Below are 13,205 nucleotides of genomic sequence, written 5' to 3'. Positions count from 1 at the left end.
ATGAGACTATTTCTGAAAATGCTGATTCCTTAAAGATATGACCAAACCCACAAGATTACTGTAAAGATTTATAGTTAGCAAACTCAAACATGACTCCTAAATCTCGTTCTGTTCATGCATTTAGCTTTAATGTAATGTCATGGATTTGACATATAGTGCTATAAATTTCTAATATCTGATTTCTGTGTGTTTGAATACCTGCTTGCATTCTGTCAAGCAACTTATAAAACACCTGAGTGTGTATTTGTAGAGGTGAAAATGTTTTATGGTCCACAGGAGCCGACAGCAAAACTACTTTGTAGCCATTTGGCTATATTCATCTATCATAGTTTTCATCATATTTGTCCCAAACTACTTCAATGAAAGACGGTGAGCTGGCTGTAAAGAAGCCTCAGCAGCGTCACTGCAGGGAAGTGTTTAATACTGGCTTGGTATTAATGCTGACATCCTGCCATCTACAAGTTATGTGTCAGAGTAAGTGGTTTTGAAAAAGCAGTACGCCGCTCTCCGGCAATAACACATTATTAAATTAAGAGAGTTGTCAAAGTCATAAAGCAAAAGAAAATCCAATCTATAACTCTGCACTTTAAGTAAGTGTTAGTATGGAGTCGAGTGACAACTTGTGCAGAACCTTTGAGAAAGTGGTTCGATTAATGTCAACCCTGTGTAGGGTCAAACCCCATTGGAACAGTCCTGTCGGTGACCACTGCTGGTGAAAGGCAGCACGGGGAAGTTGTTTCTGCCTTGAATTAGTGTTTACCTCCCTGTGTACGTGCTAACCTCGTACACACAGCACGGCAGACACATCTGTCATTTTGGACTTTTCCTCTCCTCAGCTCCACATGATAGGTTGATTTGAGGTCACCGAAAGAGTGAGATTTATGGCCCTGCCCGCCCTAGCAAGCAATAAAACGTGACCATCCATGTATATAAGCTGGTTGACTAATAGCGGAACTGACCTTGGTGGAATCCAAATGGGTAAAACAAATGGGAGGAACAGGGAGAGAAACATAGAACAGGAAGAATTTAATACCTACATGATTGTGTCTTTGTCCCAACGATTAATTTAACCTCTTTTGTGTTTTATTAAACTTGTTTAAAGATATATGAACAATTAATTCTGCATTAAAATGTCTGGAAAAACGACTAGATCCTTGATACATAAATTTGTTGATTGGCGTTTTTACTAAGGTAAGGTGTGTTCCATTAGGTTGCCAGTGCTTCCAGGATAGAGAAGTCGGCGAACAGGAGTACCTTTTAGGTAAATAAAGCTTTAAAACGTGAGCTCAGCTGAACATTCATCACATCAGATTTTCAACAGCAGTGGTGGTTGATTAATGGTGTATGCATCAACAGTGAAGCATTGACGCCAGTAACATCTGCGCTTATTTGCATTACTCATGTGTTGCTTACACGTCTCAAACAGCCAGTTTACTGTAGACTAGCTGTAGCGGAACGTTAGCAGCCATCTGTCAACATTACAGTTCCCAAAACGGAAGTAAGCACCGCGGATTGCTGCTGCAGTCAGGCTGACACACTGGAGGGAAGAAAAATACACATTCTACTCCCAAAATCTAAAAGTTGTCTCTGAGCTCTCCTCCCGTCGGTAAGCGGAATCTGAAGTGACTCCAGGGTTTTATTCTCCACAGGCTTCTGCTCTAATCTTGCCACCCAATCCAACTCGCAACACTCTTTTGGTTGATAGAGAGCCCCCCTGGCCTATTGTACATTTACCAGGGAAGAAGTTAGGGACAACAACAAAATGTGTGTAAAGAAAAACTCACAAAGATTGATTTAAGTATTTAAAGTGAAAATGAGAGAACATTAATCAAAAGCAGCTTTGTGAGCATACTGAACGTGCATTTTTTCTTGGGCTAATGTCATGTGTGTGTTTCTGTCCATGAGCATGTATGTGCTGGCCCATGGGTCTCTTATGCTGTTCATTAGCTGGCTGAGCTGTGTCAAGATGTTAAAGTAGGCTGCCAAAGACTTGAGCCCCTTGGTTTAAAGCTGCCTGAGGAGAGATGACATTCCCTCCCAAAGGACTGGGCCTCGCTGTCTGCTACAGAGCATGGAAGACACAGAGCCCAGTCAATTAAACTGCAACACTACTCGCATTACAGCTGCACCACAGGAAATACTAGGAAACAAGGCGCCACACGCTGTACAGCAGTAACAGGCCGCATGGTACACGCCTAAAGAGGCGAACACAGTCACAAAGATGAGACAAACACAAACAACACACATTATTTTCTAATTACAAACTATAGATTGTTATACCTCCTTCTGGCTCCGATGATTGGTTTGACAGTTGCCCCCCTTTATTTCCTATCTTCTGAGGACTCCTCTACGTAGCGGCCTTTAAAAAGCTTGATGGCTGCACTGGAGCCGAGGGCGGCGGGAGTGTTCCTCACTAAGCTCAGGGAAATCAGGCTGCATCCACTCCATCCATTACTTTCAGCAACACCGAGTCCACTGATGTCCTCTTTCAGTTCCTTCGCAGGAAAATCAGATTCTGCCCAAGTGTTTGGGATAGATGACCAGCCAGCATCAATCTTCTCTGTCTTCACTGGCGCCGAAGGGACACTTTGTTGTTTCACAGCTGGATACTGCTTACATGGATTGTTTTGGGTTTTTTTTAAATGAGACGTACATTCCAGTGTGTTTGATTGCCTTTTGGTGGTTATTTTAGGAAGTCAAGATTTGAAAGCCTATCAAAAACAACAGTTCCGGAAAAAATTCACAGCATTGCGCAAGTACTTTCATCATTATTCATTTCAAAATCCATCGAATTAACCAAAACCAGATAAACCAGATGCAAGCTCTGCCGTCTGAAACTTTTTCAGTATTCAGTTCTCTCTGTGTTGCTCTTATTTCAGACACTAGAGCAGTGCTTGTTCAAAACATGCAAGATTCATTTTTATTCACTATATGAGATTTAAAGCTCCAGCTTGAACATACATTTGCCTGGGGCCCTGAATTCAACAACCTGACCCTGATCATTTCCAAAACCACTCAAGACGGTAACAAAGCAGCCGAAATGTTCATCTGATCGTAAACAGTGCACAAAAATATGACTCAAAAACATTTGAAGCGACAAATGCACGATAACGCGCAGCAATGCAGTGACACATTTTACAGCGTAATCTGAGTTTGTCGAGCAGCGTGTGTTCTGATGATGTGCTCTTCACGCTAGTTGCTGCGAATTTAACCCTTAGCCGAGTTATTCATTTCAAAACGGGTATTAGTCGCATGCATTGATGTTACCACTGTGTTAATAAAGTAGAGCATGGCCTTAATTAGCAGAGGTATTTTGCCGGTGACGTCATAAGTGTTGAAAGACAGCGTGGCAGACGTGTGTACTTTGATTTCCAATGGCGCTATTCCTGATGGCTGTGCAACTGCAAAAACAGATACCAATTACCTGGTAATGTGAGGATGTTTGTTGCTGAGGACCCAGTGAAAGTGAAGTGTCAAAATGGGGTACAATTTGGGCACACAACAAGCTCAATATTATTAATAGAAGTCACCACAGCTCCGTAGCAGTGGGTGCTTGGGTTCAGCGCTCTAGCTTCATGGCTCTACAGACTGAGGCTGGGCTCACACATGATGCCGCTCATGGGGAGGCAGATTTATGCAAAATGGACACTAGCATTGTGCAACAGCTTGCTGTAGTAACGCACTGCAATTAGAGGAAAACAAAAGATGAAGGTTAAGCAAGTCTGGATGGTTCGAAGCAGGGTTTATATTCTTCCGCCAGTGCTGGAGGAAAGAAGTTTTTGTCAGTAGTATGCTAGCTAACGTTGTTGACTATTACTTGGCAGTATGGTGGGCTGCTTATGTCATTGGTTGTGCTGATGTAATCATTTACATTTTAAATGATAAATATCAGACATGTTTGATATCATCAGGGTGGCCCTGATAAGCCTGTTCACTGTTCAGGAGGCGTAAGACTGGATGTGTAAACGTCTCCCTATACCACATAATCTGCGCCGAAATGCATGTTTTGAACGAGCACTGCGCTAGATGAATCTCAGGTATAGTTGATATAATAATAATGCATTTTATTTAAAGGCTTCTTTCAATGCACTCAAGGACACCGCACTGACAACAGTACAACAAAAACAGGAGACACTTTAAATGAGACAACATATACTGGTCATGATTTTTTTTAAAACATACAACACAAGTCACAGAAGAAAGCCTGTTTCCACTTTAAAGAGATGGAGGGTAGGTATATGTTGTAATATCAAAGCAATGATGGGTTTTCTTGCATTGTTAGTTTACAACACACCACAAGGCAACAACCATATTACATCCGCAATCAAGTCAACCACGTTCACTGCATCCCGTCTGCATACAGAGAGCGAATAAACAAAGGGAACAAACACCCCGGCACATATACAACCTGTTCCTTTTTATATGTCGGATCCAGTTTTCCACGGGGACCCTAAATGTATTTGCATTTCAATTTGCATATGAATTACCTCCCTATCTCTGTGGTGACTGACTGAAGACGAAGAAGCGAATACAGGAGAGAGAAAAGAAAACTAAAGCCTTTTAACCATTTAAGGCATTTAGGTAGGTAAAAGGCACTATTTCTTTAAGGTTCGCACCTCTACCTCCTACCACCACTACATGAGCCTCTACACTGTAAATGCATACACAGTACCTGGACTCAGAGCCCCATTTTTTTTTTTTTTTTTTTCAGAATACCTGTTCAGCACCATAGCAACAGCGGTCCGGTCTGTCTCATCTGCTGGTCTGCAGCACATTGCTTTATGGACAAAAATAAACCAACACCGGTGGAGGTGGACATGGCACATTATATTTGTATAAAAAAATAAGAGATCTTTTAATTCAGGAAGACATACAGTAAAAAGAAAAACAACAATTTGAAGTTGGTTAACATATGAATATTATCTGCCCTCAGAATGATAGTTATTTGGGGTTATTCAGAGCAAATGAAAGTTGCAATGCTAGAATGGCTCATTTCCCTCAGGCTTTTTATATCCTGGCTCCTACCATGTCCTGTGGGAGGAATCATTTTTCACCAATCACATGCTGAGTGTTGTGCCGAGAACTAATCCCAGTCCAATTTATTCCATTTAGGTCAGAGAGGCAAGTAAAGGAGAGCCCTCTTAAATCTCCTGTCTGCATTTAGAAACGAATAAACTAATTAAAGGGCTGCAGAGGCTGTGGCCAGAAATTAGTGCAGCGAACAGCCTCCCGTAACCTCGTTTCGAGCGGGCCCATCGATTCTTCATGTCATTTATGAGTTTTGTCCCACTTTATTACCTCCACACAAAAAAAAGCCAACACAAGAGAAAGAATAATCGGGCGAGTAGAAAGAAAGTCATAAAAGTGTGACTTTAAACAGGCATGTGCATTTCTCTCCGTGGGAGGTTTTTATTAGCTCGAGACACAATCATAAAAAAAAACTAATCTTAATGTGGTGGATGGTAAAGCATCAGATGGGGAAAAAATCTTTGGGGAAAACTTGATTTAGCGCACATATTTCCATATTGCCGGGTTACGATGCCCAGTCGTGGTTTCAGATTCTCCCACTTGGCGAACGATGCCTGAGAGTGGTAAGTGAAAGAAGAAACCAGAGGGTCTGGTTTAGCTGTTGTAAGAGGTTCTGGTCTTTAACTTCAGCCTGCAAGTGTCTGCACGGCAACAGCCTCTCCTTTCCCTTTGCTAATCTTAGAGGAGAATCGGAGGGCTTTGTCCTTGATTGTGCAGTTCTTTATGGAGGTGTATGTATGTGTGCCTGGGCGTGGGGGGGGGAAGGGAGACTGATGCTGCTATTCTCGTTGGAGAAAGAAAAGGAGGAGACTGGGTAGGTAATGGAGACAGAAGAGGTAATACAGAGAGTGAAGGCAAAAAGTGCAAGATGAAAGTTAGAAGACAGAGAAAAGGATGAAACTAGGTCACGAAGGAAGAGAGGGAATAAATGTTAAATGACACCTGCTGCTTAGGTCATCGACACAAACAGAGCTCCGGCGTAAAAGGCACGCAAGGGAGAGAGAAATTAGTTCCTGCTTTCTGTAACCCCGAGCAATCTCCAAAGGCAGTCAGAGACAGCAGATATTAAACAAAGAGGAACGCTCCGACTTAAACTGTTTCCTAGCTGCCGGCTGCGAATAGGGCCAACGTACCCTTTATGTTTTGACAGCCTTTGCATCATAGCAACAACTGCACAGTTTCAAGAACACAGAGGCCTGCTCCGAACTGATCTCTCTCTCTCTCACTCTACCGGCAGGACTACATAAAGCAATGCTCAGCGGTCTGACAAAGACAACACTCGGACTCAGAAGCCAAGAGGACAGCGGGCAAACTCCTCCGAAGCAGGTGAGGCTGAGGATCGGGGGTCAAGCAGGCAGACTAAAGGCTGGCAGGAGCAGGAGAGACAAATTAGCAGGAAATGAATGGAAATGGGCTGATATATACGGCCCCAGCTGTGGGAACAGGTGTGCAGGCAGCCAGGGGAGGTCAGGTTTTAGGGATCGGTGGGAAGAATGTGTTAACTGCATGGCAGGAGGAGGAAGTGGCAGGATCTGAAATGACAGGAGAGCTAGTCCACGGCAGCAGGCAGGAGACGGCGAGAGCTAGAAGTTGGCTGACATTCTGACGTGTAATTATCTGCGCCGTCCAAAACTGAAACAAATCCCTGCTGTGTTTTTTTTTTTTTTTTATCTGACAACTGCACATGGCTCAGGTTTGGTTAGTTTTTAGGCAAAAATGATTTGATCAGGGTTGAGTTACAGTACAACAATGACTGTTATGGTAAGGGAATTATGTATGAAAAGAAACCGGGGGGGTGACATGAAATGTACCTACATGGTTTACGTACCATATTAACATTTTTACAATATTCTCCCTGCTGACATCAGACAATCTGACTCTATTGAGACCTTTAAATCCAAACGTCTAACTCATTCATTCAACTTTTAATCTTTTTAATTTTAAGCTCAGCCCTCACACCTGTTTTTCCAATGGGTCTGTCTTAGGCTCAGTGAATCTCTTGAACTAAGTGTTCAGAGTTCATGTCCTGCAGACAAGAAAAACACCGCAATCTGTGAACTTCTGATAAACACTGCATTGCTTTAACTTTTTGTTTTCAGCTCCCTCAAGCTGCAAGCTATGTGCTTCTCCTGTTCTCTTTCTCGTTCACTTCCTCCTCCTCCTCATCTCTTTTCACTCAGGCTCCTCTCAGCTGGACCATCAGCAACCCCCCCATTTATCATTGCTCACTCCTGTTCTTCAGTCTTCTTTTATGGGTACGTTCCAAAATAAAAATGTTCATACATGCTGATTCTGCAGAATCACACACATTCTTCAAATATATTTTATTTAATCTACCTGTATCTGATATTTTGTCACCATGAACTGTAAACACGACTACATGTTTAGGACCTGACTGTCATTTGGGGAGTTGGAGGAGATGGTGGCGGAGAGGTGGTCAAGTCAGTGACTGCCATCCAAACTCTTGTGTGTGAAGTGTGAAACCACCAGATAGTTTAAAGGGACCTCTGGGAAAGGAATCTGTTGCAACAGTAAAAGTTATTTTGAGCTAAGACATCATCTTTTCCAAACCTTGACCAAGTGTTTTTTTGGGCCAGAATTGAATTAGAATAAAGATTTTGATACGTTGATGCAAAACCAAAATAGAAGAACTGTTACATATAAGAAAAATAAAGGACAGCACTCCCATCAAACTGTTTATTCTTGCCACAATGACGTTTCAGTGTGTATTCTGGCAAAATTACAGCAAAATTGTAGAACTGTTACATATGAAATACCACTATTAAAAATGTACTTCTAGTTCAGTGTAAATCAAAGACAATATATTATGACATGTTTGAAGTGTGGCACTCACAGAGACTCCCTCATACCTGCCTTTTGGTACTGTGTGAATATGAGAAATGCTTATTACAATATTGAAAAATGGATTTAAAAAAAAACATGTCCTTTCAAAGTGTTGAGAAATTTAAGATGTGCAAGAAGATGTGCAAGAAGCTTGCATTGCAAAACTGTAAAAGCAAAGGAAGCATGAACCCTTGAGAAAATGGAACACATAATGAAATACTAGGAGGACAGTAACAGAGAAAAACAATTCACAAGGCATTGTGCTAAATCACACAGCATCCACAAACTCTGAGGAGCCCTGTGTTTGTCTTAATTTGCCCTGTTGCTTCTGTGTGCGTGTGTGTATACTCACTAGAATTAGGAAAACTATGGATTCACATGGATAAGACTCATAATTCCTACAGGAGGGCTTTGTCACTTGACATTAAAGGTCCTATATTATGAAAAAGATGTTTTCTCTGGTCTCTACATATATAAGCTGGTCCTCCCTGAGCCTACCAACACGAGTCCTGCATGGTCTCTGTCAGGCTTGGGGGGTTAAAGGGGGGACTATGGAAAGGGGAAGGTGGACCCAAATGCAGTTACAAACGAGAGGCAAGGATATGGGGAACAAAAGGCGAGCTTTATTAACAAAAGCTGAATTTCACAAAAACTAAGGGAGTCAAAAGTCAAAGTAACAAAAGAAAGCAAGGCAAAGTAGCAACAAAAACAGCAAGACAAAGTTCAAATCAAGAATGCAAATGGCAAAATCCAAAATCCGAAAACACATACCAGAGACGGGGGAACAAGGGACAGACAGGAGCAGGAGCAGGAGCAGGAACATGGACGAGACAGACGCTGACAAGAACAATGACCAGACAGGGAGTGAAGGGAAACACACAGACTAAGTACACAGACACTGATGACGAGACGAGGAACAGGTGAGGTGGACCAACAGGTGAGGTAACGAAGGGGAGGAGCACACAAGGACATGAGGGGAACAAAACAATAGACAGAGGGAGCCAGAGGGAACATAGGAAAAGACACAGGAGAACTTAAAGGACACATGAGGGCATGGAAAAACAAAAGACACAAGACAAGATACAAAGACATGGAAAACAAATACAAGAACCCGCAAGACAATACCAGACAACACAACAAACAGATTTACAGTCATGACAGTCTCTGCAGCCCACCCACTGGTAAAAGGGCGCTCCAACAGGCTGTTCAGATTCAGCTCCTGTCGTTACGTAAAGAAAGGAGAGATTTCCATAGGCCCGCCTCCTCTGCACGATAATAGGAGATATCCAAGAGGGGGGCGTCCATCCCCGAGGTGAAGTGTCCAGAGGTAAGATAGCAGTGTTTCGCAATGTCGTTGCTCAGAGTTAGACACGCAAATTGCTCTGTTGTTGGTTGTAAAAATCAACATAAGTGCCTATTCTGTCCTAGCTACAGAAAATCAGAAGAGACAGTGGTTGAGTTTCATTTTTAACGACAGCGTGCCGGCTACGGTTCGCGTAAGTTTGTTTGTGTGTGCTAACCACTTCACATCAGACTGCTTCAGTAACAAGGTAGATAGTATTTACAGTTGCCGAAGAACTATAAGTTACCTTTACCGTTAGCAGGAGCTAGCAGTAGCTACATGGTAGTAACTGTAACAACACAAACTAAGCAACATATTCAGACACACTAACCATTCTGAAACGTCCTGCTGCAACCGCAGAGTCTGTACTTCTTCAGGAGCCTCTCCTTCTGGGTCCGATTCCGGGTCAAACTGGTATGGTTGAACGACAGCATCTCAGCGAGCCATAGCGATACTTCCACCGTAAAACATTAGCGCTACCGCTAGCGTAAGCGGCATTATCTCCCTGAGAGGGGCGTGTTGCAGGCAAGGCAGGCGTTAACAGATGGAGCTCATTAGCATTTAAAGGTGGAGGCACAGAAACAGCCTGCTCTCAGTAGACGACTTTTAGACAACTGAAATTCAAGACCACGGATTGGTTTGGGGCAATACATTCCGAATACAGTGTTGTTGGACCTCTGAGAGCTGTGTGAAATTGATGAAAAACAGTATAATATGGGACCTTTTAAAACCTGACTCCGTCTGTTCATTGAGTTCTTCGATAAGGCTTCAGATTAAATCACACAACATGCAGTAATGCTTTCCAATTCAGAATGTACATTTTTATGTAATATCAGTACCAGTATGGTGCAAACTGATACATACACATATAACTTTAAGAAATATGAGAGTTACAATCTGCGAACATATAAAGAATTTATAGGAACCAGATAGTGGAATTTGTAAGGAAACGGCATAAGAATCCATATTTACCAGAGGCCATCTTTATTTAGCTGACCACCACTCCACAGTGTCATACAGTCTTGAATTTATGCACCGAGGCTAACGCTATTCACTGCTGTAGTTTTTCCCACGTCTATTGTAGCGTGGAACCGTGATCCGAACACCCCTGCAGTGATGGATTCTGAAGGCTTTATTTCTGTCTCATGAACGCTGCTCATTTAAGTCAATCTAGGCAATTGCTTTTTTATGTCAGAACCCCAGGGGGACCTTCTTAACACAATCATTATCCTACATAGAAAATTGTATGAGTCATTTTCTCGCTCTCATTTTTGTCCTGAACAATGTCGCTAGACTCTCTCCTTTTTTTCTCTCAACCACGGTCAGTGGAGAGTCTGTCTGCTTGGTTCAACTCATATGAAATTTGTATTTATGTCTGAAAGTGTAGTAATCTCAGCCTGTGGTCTTGTGTACAACTGACACTCTGCTTCTCCCCCCGTGGCAAATACAGGAACCATGCAGAGGGATTTTACAGGGAACCACAGGGGCAGCATCACCAGCTGCAGCTTCTACTGTATACACAACACTGGAGGCCACTTCAAGACAATAAGAGATAGTATCACGTCAGCCTCAGGAAAAAAACTTTGTCATTCACCATCACATACTGTAGTGCCAACCCAAAGTTCATAGTAGTTCATCCAACTCTGTGTATAAAAAGTTGCTCAGTAAATTAACAAATACATAACTCCACCAGAAGTCCAGACTCTCCCAACTCTAATAAATCAAACACTAATGTACATAAATTTTAATATTATTCTTAGTGTGCATGAATTCAGGAGCTGATTCCTGACACTAGGTGTTTTGCTTTCAACAATAATCCTTTGAGCCGACCCATCGTCTTTGTTGTCATTACCAGAAAATCCAATGTGCAGATTTCAATCATATAACATGGATGATTTTCAATGAACAATTATCTATTTGTGGTTATCTGCATGCAGTAATTTTATTTGCTCCCCAAAGCAACTTATTTTAAAAACCTAGTGTGTTTTTTTTAGATGATTTTCTTTCCTTCAGTGTTTCCTACAGCTTCTTGTGCATGTAAAAGATCTTGAAAGTTTAAAAGGTTGAGGTCCAAACCAACAGAAGCCCATCCCTCCCGCAGAAGACACTGCTCCTAAAATGCCTCGTCAGTAATCCCGCCTTTTATTCTGTTGTGACATCACACTATGTCACATAGTCACATATTTATATGATTTATGCCTCATGGCTAGTTTGGCACATAAGAATGTGTTTAGCACAGCTGCTCTGTTCATTATGCTGGGTCAGGCGTGCGTGGGCTGACCAATCAGAGGAGACTAAGTATGGGGGGGGGGGCTTAAAGAGGCAGGAGCTGAAACAGAGAGGGAACAGAATGCTGCAGCAATGGACAGTGTGAAACAAATATGTATTTTGAACATAAAAGCAAGAAAATCTCCTCTAGTAGTGGCCCAAAATAAAAATGATAGACATGAAAATAAGCATATTATGTCTCCTTTCTATCTCCTAAAGGTTGGTTGTTTTGTTATTTTTGAGTGGTCGGTAAGGTCACACATTCTGGTTTCAGTTCTGTATCAGGTCTTGCTTATACCAATACTTTACATAAATGGAACGTTTAATGTTTTGTACAGTGATGTAATGAAAGAGAGGATTTTCTGTCATTCAAAAAATACAACATTTCAGAAAAGGCTGATGTTCTATTCCACAAATAATCAAAATAATAGCAAATAATACTAAAGCTGGACTCCAAAAGCTGATAGTGCAGTGCATTAGTACCTGACAAAGACTGTTTTATGTGGCCTGTCTGGACAGTCACTGCCTCTCTGAAAGGCATCCATCAGTGAAATTTGTTTTGGTCACTGGGGCTTCCTCCTTTATCCTTCCTCTTTTGTTGTGGCTCTGTGTGCTCCGTGTCCTGATTAACTCGCAGGCCGTGTGTTTACTTACTTCTTTTTTTTTTGTGCCATGGCGGACAGCATTCCCGCGAAATGTCACTGTCGGGGATATTTTCATTTACAGGAGAGGGTAAAAAGACATTTCCAAATTATACGACACTTTGGCTCAGCAAGTCTGGAGGCTGACAGCTGGGAATTATATCCAGGTGAGGCAAATCTCTCTCAGGGCAGTGGGTGCCGATAAGGCCGCGGCACAGTCGCAATTAAGATGTAAATGGACAAAAATAATGACTATAACAAAGCCACTGGATCATACATATTTCTTTTGTTAAAGTCATATGAGATATGGGTTTACAAAAAGGTAAAGAGGTAAGAGGTAAAAAGCCATCATTTTCATGAGCCTCATAAACGTTCGAACAAAGAGGTGTGGTCTGTTATTATCTACGCACATCTTGTGAACTTAAACCACAGAGGTCTTGCACCCATGTACCTGAGCCTGCTGCATTAAGATTAGGGCTGTAGTGGAGGACATAAACACACCCACTCAGATTCTGAGATAGCATTCTACACAACTCAAACTGTGGTCTCGCTCACGGTCTCTGCTGTTTCACCATCCATTCGCTCCAACAACACCCTGCCATATAAAAGATTATGAGCCACAAAAGTGACGTCAACTTTTTCAGTTATCCAGTTTATCTAGAGGCCGCTGTAGCTGAATGTGAATTATTTTATTTTTTTTCCTCCCCCCTTCACCCCGATGCTATCCTCTCGTGCTCACTCACTTTGCCACGCACCAGGTGTTGGGCAGGGTGCCGCGGTGCCAGATTGAGTGGTTGCTGTTTTTAAATGCCGAGGCACTAAAAGCTTTGACTTTCTGACTTCTGTCTAAAAAATGTGTTCAACATCCACTTGCAGAGGGCCCACTTCAATGCAGCACGATCTGAAAAATGTGAAACATCAAATTATTTTTTAAAAGTGAGCATCTAAATGGTGCTCCAGACTGCACCATACTTCTGTGCATGAATGCGATCTTGCAAAAGGATTTATGGAAATCTGTTTTTTAATTATATTTTCCAATGTCTTCTTCAAGAAATGCAATGAAGGGCACATTTGGACTGTAG

At 42.1% G+C, this 13,205-nt stretch overlaps 1 long non-coding RNA gene across 1 annotated transcript; it reads left to right on the top strand.

Moving 5' to 3' along the window:
- The first annotated feature begins 6,262 nt into the window (after positions 1–6,262).
- On the top strand, positions 6,263–11,378 carry LOC115593107 (uncharacterized). Its single transcript, XR_003986256.1, has 3 exons — positions 6,263–6,354; positions 7,209–7,283; positions 10,665–11,378. It is a non-coding gene; the product is annotated as an uncharacterized LOC115593107 (long non-coding RNA).
- The last annotated feature ends 1,827 nt before the right edge of the window (positions 11,379–13,205 follow it).

Source organism: Sparus aurata, chromosome 12, assembly GCF_900880675.1.
Source record: "Sparus aurata chromosome 12, fSpaAur1.1, whole genome shotgun sequence".
Taxonomy (NCBI): domain Eukaryota; kingdom Metazoa; phylum Chordata; class Actinopteri; order Spariformes; family Sparidae; genus Sparus; species Sparus aurata.
Note: the sequence above shows the minus strand (reverse complement) of the source record. Positions and strands in the feature narration are given on the sequence as shown.